Source organism: Engystomops pustulosus, chromosome 5 (assembly GCF_040894005.1).
Source record: "Engystomops pustulosus chromosome 5, aEngPut4.maternal, whole genome shotgun sequence".
Classification (NCBI taxonomy): domain Eukaryota; kingdom Metazoa; phylum Chordata; class Amphibia; order Anura; family Leptodactylidae; genus Engystomops; species Engystomops pustulosus.
The window spans coordinates 101,326,829-101,343,758 of NC_092415.1; the positions used below are offsets into that span (position 1 = coordinate 101,326,829).

At 43.4% G+C, this 16,930-nt stretch overlaps 1 long non-coding RNA gene across 1 annotated transcript in view; it reads right to left on the reverse strand.

Annotated features, from left to right (window-relative positions):
• LOC140134090 (uncharacterized) overlaps positions 1–12,645 on the reverse strand; it is a 29,870-nt gene extending 17,225 nt beyond the window's left edge. The window contains exons 1-2 of the long non-coding RNA XR_011856080.1: positions 12,608–12,645; positions 1,818–1,864 (exon numbers count right to left, since the gene is read on the reverse strand). This is a non-coding gene — a long non-coding RNA (uncharacterized lncRNA). The remainder of the gene's footprint in view (positions 1–1,817; positions 1,865–12,607) is intronic.
• Positions 12,646–16,930: the final 4,285 nt, after the last annotated feature.

The window sequence follows — 16,930 nt, forward strand, 5'->3', positions numbered from 1 at the left end:
TTAGACTACAAAATGAATAAAACAAAATCTCAAGCTTTACCTATAAATCTGTCTCCCTCCTTATTGAGACAACTCAAATCCACATGTGACCTAAATTGGCAGGACACCTGTATTTCATATTTGGGTGTAAAACTAACATTCCCAACCAACCAACTAATACAATACAATTACCAATAACAATTGAAAAGGATCTAGAATCGTATTCAAAACAATACTATTTTGGTGCGGCAGAATAGCGGCAAACAAAATGATGATACTTCCTCATTACCTTTTCATATTCAGAACTCTCAAAGGGAGAGGGAAAAAATAGGTGGTGGACCTAAAAAATTACTACTATGCAGCTGAACTGGACCAAACCCGTCACTGGTGGGGCGAAGCCTAAAAAAACTGGTACAAACAAGAAGAACACTTAAACAGCAATTTTCCATTGGCATTTAGGTTATACAATGGACTATGGGGTTCATCCAATTTGCCCACTAATACACCCATAAAATCAAGCGGCAGACCAAGCATGGCAGGTACTGCTCTACAAACGAAACTCAAATAAAACTCCTTTTCCGCTTAGCAGAATTCCCATAGACTACCTCAGTTTTAAAACATTTAACTTAGATCTAACAACATGGAAGGCCAAGGGAATTGAATCCCTACAAGACATATGGGGATATAAATATATACAATTATTTCAAGAGATCTCCTCAAGATATAACCTGCCTCAAGAAGACACACATCTATACCTGAGAATATGTAGCATACTAAACAATACCAACCAATCTGTTCCCCACATGGATCAAACAATATTAAATTATCTTGACAAAACCACCTCAAAGCTTAGAGGAATATCCTTCTTTTATAAAATGCTGCAAGAAAATACTAAGCAAGAAAAACTCACATACATGTCCAAATGGGAAAGAGATCTATAAAAATAATTTACACCAGCATAACGGAAAAGGGCAATATCAACCATCCATACCTTCAGATGTGTCTCTCACCAGGAAGCAATTATAAAGTCTCTCCAAAGGTGGTATATCACACCTTCCAAACTAAGCATGATTTATCTAGGAACTTCCCCATTCTGTTGGAGGGGATGTGAATGCAGAGGTACACTACTCCATATTTTATGGGACTGCCACTATGGGCTAATATCACTAACATTCTATCGCACATCTATAAAAAACCAATAAACCTATTGCCACAACAAGCTCTGCTGCTCTGACAAGCATAGATAAAAAACACCCAACAGTACCAGCACAATTACTTATGTCTACCAAACTTACCATAACAAGGCATTGGAAGGATCCCAGTGGACAAAATATTGAGACAATCTAATACTACTTGTGCTTATGAGAGAGCCATAGCTGCCCAAGGAGGGACAACAGCTTTTGTTGAAGTTCAATGGGAGACTTGGACCAGTTCCCAATACTACTCTGAGTAACCAAACCACCTGCAATATCTACCATCTCAATACCATATGGCAAGACCACTATAAGGAAAATACAACAGAACGTTACATTTTCATTTCTATCTTATTTGTTCCCTTTTTATGGTTGGACGACTCAAAAAATTAAGTCCAAGTTGATTTAAAAATAGGAGAATTAATATAGATGTTATAACCTTACTAACCAAAATGAATGCCACTGGCAAAATTACCATTGTTTAGGAGATTAACATGTAAAATGTTCATTATATACTCCTGTATATAAGATTTTATGCTTTTTTTCAATAAAAAATTCTTTGAAACGCAAAAAAAAAATACATTTCATATCTCAAAGTGCTTTTGCCATTTTTCGCTTGAAAAGTCACAATGTATTGATACTCACCACAGAAATATTTTCATTTTGCTTTGTCTTTTCCCCCCAGCTTCCCACTGACAAAAATAAAAATAAAAATGACAAAGCGGAATAGAAACAATGTAGTTCAAAATTGGGATGCGTTGAGGAAATAATAAGCATTCTGTATATCATTAAAGTGTAACTGTAACGCTATAGTAATTTTACCAAATTAGTATATGTGATTCCCCCTTGAAAACAGCCAGAACGATGCCTACTCCAAAGTTATGGTATTTTCTGTTCTGAAAGTTTTTGACAAAAATCTTTCTCACCAGAGGTGAAGTGGGTGGAGACAAATATCTGTCAGTGTATGCCCTCAGGCTGAGGCCAGCTAGCTTGCCCACTGTTCCCATTATGCCCTGAGTTCTCTCTCAAAGTAATTTAGCATTAAATCCATTTAGTTTCTCCCATGTAAATCTACTGAACATTGCACAGTGCACATACAGGATGCATATGTTGACCAGCCTGGCAGCTTCTGACTGATAGGGGACATGAACTTCTTGTACCTCACTATTCTGTGCAGGAGACATCTGCATTCACTGTTCTGTACATATCCAGCTCTGCTACACTCATTGTCACATGATCTCCTCCTCTGTGAGCAGGGAACAGAAGTTTCTCCCCTCCAATGAATCCATCTGGGAAACATAGTGTAAAAAAACTACAGATTCATAGAGCTTATCAGCACATGGAGAGAAAGCAGCCATTGCAGCAATCTGAGGGGGATAGCAAGTAAACTGCTGCATATAGGTAACAAATATAATAGGCAAAGTTGTTTTACATCCCAAGAGCTATTAAGTTGAGAAAAAAAAACTTTACAGTTACTCTTTAATATTACTGATACTGATTAAATAAATGGCTAAATTGCTAGAAAAACAGATATGTCATAAAGGATGAGACATCTATAAAGCAATAGATTTTTCTTATATTAAAGGCTATACAAATAAAATTTAGAAAGAGATCTTAAGATAATTGTCATAAACAAAATATCACAGATGACAACAAAACATCTGAGTGATTTTAAAGGGAACCTGTCACCAGGAGACCCATTTTTAGCACTCCCCCAGTCCCCACAGAGCATAATACATACACTGCCAAAGTGTTTTTGTATCAAAAAATTGGTTTTACAGAAAAAAAGATATGTTATATTGTACCTTTCATTAGCATCTGCTGTGTGACTAGGCAGTTGTCTAATGGGAGGGTCTGGAAAGGAGCAGTTCCCTCCCACCCTTGGGAAACATGTGACCTTTTCAAATATATAAATAACTCCCCACACTCGGGATTGGCTGTAGAGGAGCAGGGGGCGTCGCTAAGCCCAGTCGTGTTTTCATATATTTGAAAAGGTCACATGGAGTAGCAGTTCCCCAAGGGTGGGGGGGGGGGGAACTGCTCCTTCCCAGACCCTCCCATTTGGCAACTGCCTAGTCACACAGCACATGCTAATGAAAGGTACAATATAACATATCTTTTTTTCTGTAAAACCAATTTTTAATACAAAAACACTTCGGCAGTGCATGTACTATGCTCTGTGGGGACTGGGGGAGTGCTAAAAATGGGTCTCCTGGTGACAGGTTCCCTTTAAGTTCACTCACATTATAATAGGGTAATGAAAATCAGTTACTGAGTCATGAATTACTACTCTCAGGTATAGCTGTACTTTGTTCTATCTGATTTGACTTATGATAAATTCACAATGGAATTTCATTATATGTTAATATGTTGTTTATATGTAACTTAATTCCCATTGTAACATAAGAACTCACAAAAAAGGCCACTGAAAGTCATCAAAAGATATCAAATTAAAGTTTGCTGCAAATTTAATTTAACTTGTTAGCGGTAAGGCTAATACTTCACTATATATGTGTAGTATAATTAAAAAACAAATTTAAAATCAATAATTCAATAGTGTATTGCATAAGCCTTGTACAACGGCTACCAAGCAGTCCAATAACCTTGATGGTAAATTACATTATGTAACTGTAAAGTAAAGGCTGCTATACCCATAAATGTTGGTTCTGTCTTTTCTTAATATTATTCTATTTATCAGCCATTTAATTGTAAATGCTGCTGTCCATTGACTCCATTGATGTTACTTTGTCACTAGGGATAAGGCTGAAATGATTTCTATTACTCCTAGGCCTTGTTCACATAAGTGTGTTTGTTTCTTGTCAGATCTGATGCACTGCATTGGAACTGACATGAAACATGAAACAGAGATCATTGAGGCATGCAGCAATTTCAGTCTACTGTGTATTACAGCGCATGGCTAGAAACACTAGTAGTGATCCAACCTACCATGATTCACTTTGCAGACGTGTTCATTGATCAAGTAACATTATTTCTAAAATTGAGGATCTTGGTCAGCTTGTTTCACGCAACTGTGCTTCACAACCTATTAACTGTTTAACAATCCTGTTGCATAATGCACAATAGCCTCTCAAAAATGATTTGTGTCACCAATATTAAACAAGAATTTTAACACATGACCCCGCACATTTGCTACTTAAAGATATTTGAAACGCATTTATTTTTACCAATGCTTGTACCAAATATCTTATACACAGTTTTTATTAATCTTCTTTCAACATTGGTTGATTTTTTGATGCTGTGCCTGTGTCAGGAAAAGAGATGGCATTGCCAAGTACAATGATAGTATGAGTCAGAACCTGTGGTAGTGGATCCTCTGTACCACCATGGACGTTGGTGTAAGCCGACACTTGGGACCGGAGTCTAAGTGGTAACCGGTTTTCACCAGAGCTTGCTGTAAAGCAGATTGGACTTGTTGCGGTGTGGTACCACCAGGTCGTTCCACAGGCACGACTTTGTCCACAGTGGCGGCAAAGGCGAAGTACAAAATTGTCAGGCAAGCTCGTGGTTGGGGACAGGAAGGAGGTCGAGACAGGCAGCACAGGATCAGAGTTGGGGCGTAGCAATAGGTCAAGGCAGGCAGTGGAGGAGCATAGTCAGGAATGGAACTGGGGTCATAACAGGAAATCACAATATCAGCACAAGAAATGAGACAAAGCTTTCTCTAAGGCACAAGGCACTAAGATCCGGCAGTGTGTGCAGGGAGAGGCAGATTTACAAAGAATTCCGGGAAAATTGGCAGCGCCAACTAATGGTGCACTGGCCCTCTAAATTCTCTGAAGCCGGCGCATGGAGACGGGGAGGAGCGCACAGGGCCCGAGGTCCGGAATCAGGTGCGGGCAGAGGTAAGCCAAGCAAGAGCCACAATGACACACACAGAGGGGTATGGGGGTGCCCATGACCCAAGATATGGTTCGCAGGAGCACCCGTTACAGAAAGTTTTAGCTTTTTGATTAAGTACCTGGGATTAGATGTATCAGTAAAGGATGAATTTATAACATTTACTGGGGTTACATCCCTGTATGTTGGGTTTGAATAATCTGACATTATGTGATTAATTGTACTTACATGGCTGGTTACATAAACATGAGAAGGAATTAACAGGATAACAGCAGAGCTGGGGTCACAATCATTTTCTTGTTTAGGTCTTTATGGAGACCAATAACTTTGTGATTGCATGCTGTATATTTTTGTAAACAATGGTTTATCTAGTGTCTGAATACAGTATTTGGAAATAGCAAATGTAATAGAGTAAGGAAAGACAACCCTATCCTTTTTTTTTTTTTTTAAATAATTCAATAAAGCATTTTCATACTGACAGGGACCCCATTGTGCCATGTCTCTAAAAAAGTCCTTTAAAGGGTTATTACCAACTAGTAGAGATGAGCGAGCACTAAAATGCTCGGGTGCTCATTATTCGAGACAAACTTTTCCCGATGCTCGAGTGCTCGTCTCGAATAACGAACCCCTTTGAAGTCAATAGGAGACTTGAGCATTTTTCAAGGGGACCAAGGGTCTGCACAGGGAAACTTGGCCAAACACCTGGAAACCTCAGAAAATGATGGAAACACCACGGAAATGGACAGGAAACAGCAGGGCAGCATGCATGGATGCCTCTGAGGCTGCTTAATCGCACCATTATGCCAAAATTATGGGCAACAGCATGGCCATGACAGAGTGACCGAATGAGGCTATATAGCATCTAAAACATCCAATAATTGACCCTGAAACTATAGAAGACGGCATGCAGAGGCAGCGGCAGCAGCGGCAGGCTAGAGAGTCATGGCGACATACCCTAAATGGACTCAGGCTTCAAACCAATGGGTGGCAGAGAGGAACCAACGGAGGTGAGCAAGAAGCGCTGAAATGATTTCCTATGTGAACAAAAGGTTGACGGTATATTTAGTCGATAACACAGCATGGTGGTGACATAGTGACCAAGTTCCATAACGTATCTGGTGAAACACCCGAAAAATGAGCCTCACACAGCTCGTTTGATAAGGGGACGACATGTGGAGGCAGCCATGGAGACGACTTCCATGATTAAGAGTGACAGTGTGGGGCATCCATATTGCTTCTATGATTGCAACTTCAGGTCTCCAGCATGGCGGCGACAGATGCGCCGAGTTCCATTATGTATCTGGTGAAACACTCGAAAATTCTGCCTGACACAGCTCGTTTGATAAGGGGATGATGTGCTGTATATCCTCTCGCGCTCCAGCGTCTGGGGTATAGAGAGTTGAAAGTTGCGCATGGAGACATTGGTGGACGCTGTGGAGGATCGTGGAGGCGAAATGGACAGGAAACAGCAGGGGCAGTATGCATGAATACCTCTTAGGATGCCTAATGTTGGGATGGAGCTGGTGGTCCGCTGCCAGGCGAGCTTTCGCCTGTCCAAGCCCCTGTCTCTAGGCTCCTCCCCACCCAAAATGGGCCTGGGGGCAAGAAGTGTTTACTTTGAAAAAATTATAATTTTCAAAGCAGGCGGGGTCGTTTGAATATTTCATCTAGGAATAATGGAATAGCATAGCGGTTCTATTTTTAATAGTTTTTCTGGAAATGGTTCCATGATTAAGAGCGACAATATGGGGCATCCATATTGCGCTGCTATGATTGCAACTTCAGGTCTCCAGCATGGCGGCGACAGATGCGCCGAGTTCCATTATGTATCTCGTGAAACACCCGAAAATTCTGCCTGACACAGCTCGTTTGCTAAGGGGACGATGTATGGAGGCAGTAAGGTAGTAGTAGATTAAAGGTGCTGCAGTTAAAACTATGTTAGTTGGATCTTGGGGTGGAGCTGGCAGTCCGCTGCCAGGCGAGCTGTCGCCTGTCCAAGCCCCTGTCTCTCGGCTCCTCCCCAAACAGCACATCTAAGAACCTTTTGTATAAGATCAAGTGTAGTAGTGTTCTTATAAGTTTGGGTTATGGCGGGTGAGGGGAATGTAAACAGATGCGCAAGAAGGGCGGAAATAATATCGGTAAATGATAAAAGTTTGCCAGTATATTTTGTGGATAACACAGCAAGGTGGTGACAAGTTTGATGTGGAAGCCATGAAAACAACCCAAAATTCTGCCTGACACAGCTCGTTTGCTAAGGGGACGATGTATGGAGGCAGCTATATAGACGTCTTTGTGAGGCAGCTATGGAGATGATGTGTGGAGGTAGCAATGGAGACAACTTGTGGAGCCAGCTATAAAGACGATGTGTGGAGGCTGCTATGGAGACAATTAAATTTGGATAGTGCCTGTATGTGGCAGTCCAAAAAAGTTTTCAAACCAGAGGAGCAGGTAGGTGGTCCTCCAGAAAAATTAAATAGATTGAGTGCCTGTATGTGGCACTCCCAAAAATTGTTTAAAACAGAGGACCGGGTAGGTGGCCCTCCAGAAAAATTAAATACATAGAGTACTATAGCTAGAGCCAGTTGGCCCTGGCAAAAAATAGCCAGTTTCCTCTGCTTTAGTGTACAAAGAGGAGGAGAAGGAGGAGAAGGAGGAAAAATGAGGAGGAGGGTGCATACATTATTCAGGTGGAGCTTCTTTCACCTGGTGGAGAATGGAAATCTTGAGAAATCCAGGCTTAATTTATCTTGATAAGCATCAGCCTGTCAGCGCTGTCAGTTAACAGGCATGTACGCTTATCAGTGATGATGCCACCAGCTGCACTGAAAACCCGCTCAGACAAAACGCTAGTGGCAGGGCAGGCAAGAACCTCCAAGGTGTACAGCGCCAGTTCGTGCCACATGTCCAGCTTTGAAACCCAGTAGTTGTAGGGAGCTGTGTGATCATTTAGGACGATGGCATGGTCAGCTACGTACTCCCTCACCATCTTTCTGTAAAGATCAGCCCTACTCTGCCGAGACTGGGGACAGGTGACAGTGTCTTGCTGGGGTGACATAAAACTGGCAAAGGCCTTGTAAAGCGTACCCGTGCCAGTGTTGGACAAGCTGCCTGCTCGCCTACTCTCCCTCGCTACTTGTCCCGCAGAAGTACACCCTCTGCCGTCAGAAGGGAAATACTGTTTCAGCTTGTGCACCAGGGCCTGCTGGTATTCATGCATTCTCACACTACTTTCCTCTCCAGGGATGAGAGTGGAAAGATTTTGCTTGTACCGTGGGTCCAGGAGAGTGAATACCCAGTAATCGGTGCTGGAATAAATTCTTTGAACGCGAGGGTCACGGGATAGGCAGTCCCAACGCGCAAGAATTCACTCCCCTCACTGGCCTGACTGTCCATTTCCTCCTCCTCTAACTCCTCTTCTTCTGCCCATACACGCTGAAGAGTGAAGGACTGAGCAATGCTCCCCTCTTGTGTCTCGCCAACATTCTCCTCCTCTTACTCCTCATCCTCCTCCACCTCCTCCAATATGCGCTGAGAAACAGACCTGAGGGTGCTTTGGCTATCAACAAGGGAATCTTCTTCCCCCATCTCTTGTGACAAGCGCAAAGCTTTTGACTTCATGCTGACCAGAGAGTTTTTCAACAGGCCAAGCAGCGGGATGGTGAGGCTGATGATGGCGGCATCGCCGCTGACCATCTGTGTTGACTCCTCAAAGTTACTCAGCACCTGACAGATATCAAACATCCACGTCCACTCCTCATTGTAAACTTGAGGAAGCTGACTGACCTGACTACCAGTTCTGGTGGAAGTTGACATCTGGCAGTCTACAATCGCTCGGCGCTGCTGGTAAACTCTGGATAACATGGTTAATGTTGAATTCCACCTCGTGGGCACATTGCACAACAGTCGGTGAGCGGGCAGTTGGAGGCGGCACTGCGCTGCCCTGAGAGTGGCAGCATCTGTGCTGGACTTCTTGAAATGCGCACAGATGCGGCGCACCTTCGTGAGCAAATCAGACAGATTGGGTTATGTCTTGAGGAACCGCTGAACTATGAGACTTAATACATGGGCCAGGCATGGAACATGTGTCAGTCTGCCGAGTTGCAGAGCCGCCACCAGGTTACAGCCGTTGTCACACACAACCATGCCTGGCTTCTGGTTCAGCGGTGCCAGCCACAGATCAGTCTGCGCCGTGATGCCCTGTAATAGCTCTTAAGCGGTGTGCCTTTTATCGCCTAGGCTCAGCAGTTTGAGCACCGCCTGCTGTTGCTTAGCTACGGCACTGCTGCTGTGCCTAGAGCTACCGACTGATGGCGCCATGCCCACGGATGGTAATTCGGAGGAGGAGGTGGAGGAGGGGTGGGAGGAGGAGGCATCCTGGACCGAGGACCGAGGACCGAGGACCGACCTGGACCAAGTATATGACCGGCCCCAGGGTCAGACTCGGTCCCAGCCTCCACCAAGTTAACCCAATGTGCCGTCAGCGATATATTTTGGCCCTGCCCGGCAGCACTCGTCTACGTGTTCGTGGTCAGGTCGACCTTGTCAGACGGCGTTGGTCAGGGCACGGATGATGTTGTCTGACACATGCTGGTGCAAGGCTGGGACTGCACATCTGGAAAAGTAGTGGCGGCTGGGGACCGAATACCAAGGGGCGGCCGCCGCCATGAGGTTGCGAAGGGCCTCAGTCTCTACCAGCCTATAGGGCAGCGTCTCCAGGCTAAGCAGTTTGGAGATGTGGACGTTTAGGGCTTGGGCATGTGGGTGTTTTGCACTTTACTTCCTCTTGCGCTCCAGCATCTGGGGTATGGAGAGCTGAACACTGCGCATGGAGACATTGGTGGAATGCTGTATAGGATCGTGGAGGCGAAGGTGTCCTGGGCAGGGGGCTGACTAGCAGAGGCAGCATGTGACACAGGGGAAGGAGCAGTAGTGTGCCCGGCCGGAGGTGAACGGCCTTGGTTCCATTGAGAGGGGTGTTTAGCATTCATATGCCTGCGCATACTGGTGGTGGTTAAGCTGGTAGTGGTGGAACCCCTGCGATCCTGGTGTGGCACAGGTTGCACACCAAAGTCCGTCGGTCATCCGGTGTTTCTTTAAAGAACCTCCAGACTTCCGAAAATCTAGCCCTCACCACGGGAGCTTTACTACGTGAAACATTTGGCGCTGATGCACCAGCTCTGGCCCTGCCTCTGCGTCTGGCCCCACCACTGCCTCTTCCAACCTGTTCTGGTATAGGACTCGCCTCCGTCTCAGAAGCACTGTGTTCACCCGGCCTATCAACCCAGCTTGGGTCTGTCACCTCATCATCCTCTGATCCCTCAGTCTGCTCCCCCCTCAAACTTCCTGCCCTGACAACAACTTCACCACTGCCTGACAGCCGTGTCTCCTCATCGTCCGACACCTCTTTACACACTTCTTCCACTGCGTCAACAATGTCATCATCACCCACAGACTGCGACCGGTGGAAAACCTGGGCATCGTAAAAGAGCTCAGCAGCAACCGGACAAGTGGTTTGTGACTCTGGGAAGGGTCCAGAAAACAGTTCCTCAGAGTATGCCAGTTCAAATGCCAAATTTTCCTGGGAGGGGGCAGACTGGGAGTAAGGAGGCCTAGGTGGAGGAATGCTGATTTCGGTGACATGGGTGGACTCCGTGGAAGACTGACTGGTGGACAAATGGCTAGAAGCATTGTCCGCAATCCACGACATAACCTGTTTGCACTGTTCTGGCCTCAACAGTGCTCAGTAACTTGAGACATGAACCTAGGGAGTGTAGCTCTGCGGCTTTCCCCTGTTCCCTCAGCAACAGGTGATGTCTCACCACGCCAAGGACCACGGCCTCTGACCCCTGCAGTAGTGGGACGCCCATGCACTTGTCCTCTACCCCTAGCCCTCGGGTTCAACATTTTAAAAATTAAAGTGTAAACTGTTAATTTTTTTGGGTTTTTTTGAGTGTTTTTTTGTGTTTTTGTTTTTTTAAGAAAACAATGCTATCCTATTGCTATGGCTGGTTTCTAACCTACACTGACAGCACACAACAGGATTTTGTGCTGTGCCTGATGACTTTAGTTTTGAAAAAAAAAAAAAGAAAAGAAAAAGCAGACTGTGCCTAATTCAATCAAACCCCTAATAAATTGTCCCACTTAGGTCTTTGAGATATGTGTGTCACTAAGAGCTATACAGAACGTTCACAAGACTCCCTGCAAATTCGTCACAATATGGTACTAGCTGCATTACCAGTGCCAGCAAGGCCAGCCACAAGCAAATCAACAAAATATATATAAATATATATAACGCTATTGTAGGCCTAAGAAAGCCGGTTGGGTTCTTGTATGCCTAGTTTTTAACCTACACTGACAGTACACAACTAGATTTTAAGTCACTTTAAGTTTTGAAGAAAAAAAAAAAGGCAGACTGTGCCTAATTCAATTAAATCCCTAATAAATTGTCCCACTTAGGTGTTTGAGATGGATATGTGTGTCACTAAGAGCTAAATAGAACGTTTGCAAGTGTGCCTGCAAATTCGTCACAATATGGTACTAGCTGCACTACTAGTGCCAGCAAGGCCAGCCACAAGCAAATCAACAAAATATATATATATATAACGCTATTGTAGGCCTAAGAAAGCCGGTTGGGTTCTAGTATGCCTAGTTTTTAACCTACACTGACAGTACACAACTAGATTTTAAGTCACTTTAAGTTTTGAAGAAAAAAAAAAGGCAGACTGTGCCTAATTCAATCAAATCCCTAATAAATTGTCCCACTTAGGTGTTTGAGATGGATATGTGTGTCACTAAGAGCTAAATAGAACGTTCGCAAGTGTGCCTGCAAATTCGTCACAATATGGTACTAGCTGCACTACTAGTGCCAGCAAGGCCAGCCACAAGCAAATCAACAAAATATATATATAACACTATTGTAGCCCTAAGAAAGCCAGTTGTGTTCTTGTATGCCTAGTTTCTAACCTACACTGACAGCACACAACAACTGGATTTTAAGTCACTTTAAGTTTTGAAAAAAAAATAAAAAATCATCAGACTGTGCCTAATTCAATCAAACCCCTAATAAATTGTCCCACTTAGGTGTTTGAGATGGATATGTGTGTCACTAAGAGCTAATTAGAACGTTCGCAAGTCTCCTTGCAAATTCGTCACAATATGGTACTAGCTGCACTACTAGTGCCAGCAAGGCCAGCCACAAGCAAATCAACAAAATATATATATAACGCTATTGTAGGCCTAAGAAAGCCGGTTGGGTTCTTGTATGCCTAGTTTCTAACCTACACTGACAGCACACAACAACTGGATTTTAAGTCACTTTAAGTTTTTAAAAAAAAATAAAAAATCGTTAGACTGTGCCTAATTCAATCAAACCCCTAATAAATTGTCCTACTTACCGTATTTTCTGGACTATAAGACGCACTTTTTAGCAAGAAAAAATCTTGCTAAAAAGTGCCTGCGTCTTATAGTCCGGAGGATCCAGCACTGCCAGACCCTCCTGACCTCTGTAAGGGAGATCGGATGCTACCCAGAACTGCACCCGATCTCCCAGAGAAGAGCCTCCGCACTGCTCTTACCTCTCCCCGAAGTCCTACTGTACGGGACCTGCGGTGATGTCAGAATCATGTGACTGATCACATGCTTCTTACATCACTGCAGGTCTCATACTCTCATGCTGCGCTGGGACAGGGTGAGAAGAAGGGGAATGGGGGAAGTATGTGTGTGTGTATGTGTGTGGTTCTGTGTATGTGTGTGTGTGTGTGTGTGTGTGTAGGTGAGCTGTGTGTGTGTATAGGTGAGCTGTGTGTGTGTGTATAGGTGAGCTGTGTGTGTGTGTATAGGTGAGCTGTGTGTGTGTGTGTATAGGTGAGCTGTGTGTGTGTATAGGTGAGCTGTGTTTGTGTGTATAGGTGAGCTGTGTGTGTGTGTGTATAGGTGAGCTGTGTGTGTGTGTATAGGTGAGCTGTGTGTGTGTGTGTGTATAGGTGAGCTGTGTGTGTGTGCGTATAGGTGAGCTGTGTGTGTGTGTATAGGTGAGCTGTGTGTGTGTATAGGTGAGCAGTGTTTGTGTGTATAGGTGAGCAGTGTGTGTATAGATGAGCTGTGTGTGTGTGCGTATAGGTGAGCTGAGTGAGTGTGCGTATAGGTGAGCTGAGTGAGTGTGCGTATAGGTGAGCTGAGTGAGTGTACGTATAGGTGAGCTGTGTGAGTGTGCGTATAGGTGAGCTGTGTGAGTGTGCGTATAGGTGAGCTGTGTGAGTGTGTGTATAGGTGAGCTGTGTGTGTAAATGTATGTCTGTGTGTGCTGTGCTTTAGTGCAACCGACAGAAATATTTTAATTGGTGTAAAATATATTTTTCCTTTTTTTGGAAGCCTAAATCTGGGGTGCGTCTTATAGTAAGAAGCGTCTTATAGTCCGAAAAATACGGTAGGTGTTTGAGATGGATATGTGTGTCACTAAGAGCTAAATAGAACGTTCGCTAGTCTCCCTGCAAATTCGTCACAATATGGTACTAGCTGCACTACTAGTGCCAGCAAGGCCAGCCGCAAGCAAATCAACAAAATATACATATAATGCTATTGTAGGCCTAAGAAAGCCGGTTGGGTTCTTGTATGCCTAGTTTCTAACCTACACTGACAGCACACAACTGGATTTTAAGTCACTTTAAGTTTTGAAAAAAAAAAAAATCGTCAAACTGTGCCTAATTTAATCAAACCCCTAAAAAATCATCAGACTGTGCCTAATTCAATCAAACTCCTAATAAATTGTCCCACTTAGGTGTTTGAGATGGATATGTGTGTCACTAAGAGCTAAATAGAACGTTCACAAGTCTCCCTGCAAACTCGTCACAATATGGTACTAGCTGCACTACTAGTGCCAGCAAGGCCAGCCACAAGCAAATCAACAAAATATATATATAACGCTATTGTAGGCCTAAGAAAGCCGATTGGGTTCTTGTATGCCTAGTTTCTAACCTACACTGACAGCACACAATTTTAAGTCACTTTAAGTTTTGAAGAAAAAAAAATCGTCAGACTGTGCTTAATTCAATCAAACCCCTATTAAATTGTCCCACTTAGGTGTTTGAGATGGATATTTGTGTTACTAAGAGCTAAATAGAACGTTCGCAAGTCTCCCTGCAAATTCGTCACCATATGGTACTAGCTGCACTACTAGTGCCAGCAAGGACAGCCACAAGCAAACAGAAAAAATAAATAAAATATAACGCTATTCTAGCCCTAACAAGGGCTGTTGGGTACTTGTAGACTCACTCCTGCCTAACAGTAAGCTAATATAACACCCTAACGCTATCCCTGCAGCAGCAGCAACTCTCTCCCTAACGGCATCCAGACAGATAATGATCCGAGCAGCGCGGGCAGGGGCTACTCTATACCAGGGTCACCTGATCAGGCCAGCCAACCACTGCTATTAACATGTAAGGGTACCACATCATGCTGGGTGGAGTGCAGAGTCTCCTGGCTTGTGATTGGCTCTGCTTCTGGCCAACAAAAATCAAAACGGCGGGAGATGCCATTTTCTCGAGCTGGCAAAGTATTCGTCCGAGCAACGAGCAGTTACGAGTACGCTAATGCTCGAACGAGCATCAAGCTCGGACGAGTGTGTTGGCTCATCTCTACCAACTAGGCATTTAAAAATGTACTGTCTGAAGATAATTTCTCGTGGATACCACCACCACTTTTGGAGTGATTACACAAAAAGACAAATTGTTTATGTAGATGAATAGGTTGAGAGTCACTGCTTGTCCCACCGCCATCCCGTGGAAGTGAACACTGAATTCAGGTGGTCAGGGCCTCAATAGAGTATGTGTGGTCACTGCTCCCAGAGTGTGGTATGAATATCTAATAACTGTGACATAGTGGTTAAAATTATAGTAAATTATCTTCACACAGGTACTTTTTTTTAATAACATGCAATTGAAGAAAGGTGTATATATATTGCAGATGAATTGACCCCTTGCCTCTTTGGGACTGGGTTGTAAGTGGTTACAACTTTTAAACGCTTTAACATACCCAAGTGATTTTGAAATTGTGTTCTCATGATACATTGTATTCATTATAGTTTGGTGATAAGTTTATGAAAAAATTTGATAGTTGCTAAACATTTTGAAAAATTCTCAATTTTAGACGTGTTCTAATGTTTTACTTTTTCAGCACATAGTCATAATAGCAAAATTACTTGATAATTAACATTTACTGAATGTTTGCTTTATGTTGACATGGTGTTTTATCCGTCCTATCATTTTTATAGGGTGTTATAAGGCTTAGAACTTTTTCACAGTTTAAAAAAAAAAAAGACTTTTGAGGACCTTGTCAGCTTTCAGGTTCCTTTCAGTGCCTAAATTATAGTAAAACCCCATAATGTAGCCCATTATAGACACTAAGAGCCTCAAAGTATGTAAAACAACTTCTATGAAGTTTGTTAACCCTTTAATTGTTTAACAGGTTAAAACAAAATTGGGTGCAATTTTGAAATTCTTATTTTCTTTGGCTAAATGAATGTATTTTTCACAAAATGTACACATTCTCAGTGGATAAAATACTGAAGTGCTCCACAAAGTTATATTCTCTACCGACTATTTCAATGATTCCCCACACATAAATACAGGAGGATTTGCTGACATGATCCAGTTAATGTGATCACAACAGGAAGTCTTTGTGACTAATCGGTTAAAGTTAATCCAGTACAGGATTTATGAACAACTTACAGATGACCCCTAGTTACAAATGGACCTCTGGATATTGGTAATTTACTGTACTTTAGCTCAAGGCTACAATGATCAGATGTAACAGTTATCAAAGGTATCTGTAATTAAGCTTTAGTCTTAGTCTTATGACAACATTTTTAAAATCAAATCACCCAAAAAATTCTGGCTGGGGTTACAATTAGAGATGGGTAAATTTTTCAAAAATTGGATTCGCTGAGTTCGCGGAATTTTCCGACAAAATCGTTTCGACTCGAATCAAATCATGGCAAATCACGTTAAAAACAGGTATTTCATGGCTGCAGAGAGCCTGTAGAGTGTTGTAGAATGTTGTGCCATGCTCAAATAGGCATAGGGAGCGTGGTTTGGTCTTCAAACAATGCTGTGTTTTAGTATGGCACACACATGACAGCCGCCGCTCTTAGAATCACTTCACTCTTCAATTCCATGGGCCCTTACAGGGGCCAACTAGACCAAATAAGTGAAGCGGGAATGCAGCGTGACAAGGTAACATCTGGACTGAGGACTGAGCTGAGGGTCAAGATCCCAATATAACATTAAAGAGTGCACTCTTTTTACACTGACATCAGATGATGTCATAGATTACAACAGAACCTGTTCTATCAACCCCTTCCAGACAAGCGCTGTAGTAGTACGGCGCGCGCCGGGTCCCGGTTTATGGAGAGGGCTCCCGGGCCGAGCCCTCTCCATAGCCGGTAAGTCTTTGCTGCATATTGCAGCAAAGGCTCACCGGTAACACCCGCGATCGGCGCTAGCACCAATCGTGGGTGCTTTCATGTCGATCGCCGCCGGCAGCATTGCACCGACATGGGCACCGCCATCTTGCCACGGATCGTCGCTCCCCGATGACATCACGGGGAGTGGCGATCCGTTGCCATGCCAGCTTCGGGTCTCACGAAGGCCCGAAGCTGTCTCGTTTTAACACATTCATTACAATGTGCTATCAGCAGATTGTAATGAATGAGGAGTAAAATCCCCATATACTGCCATATTGCAGTACGGCAGTATATGGTAGGATCGATAAGACAACCTAGGGTTAAAGTACCCTAGAGAGTCTGAAAAATAGTAAAAATAAAAAAAAGTTAAAAAAAAAATTGGAATAAAAAAACCTAAAAATTCTAATCACCCCCCTTTCCCTAGAACTGATTGAAATAT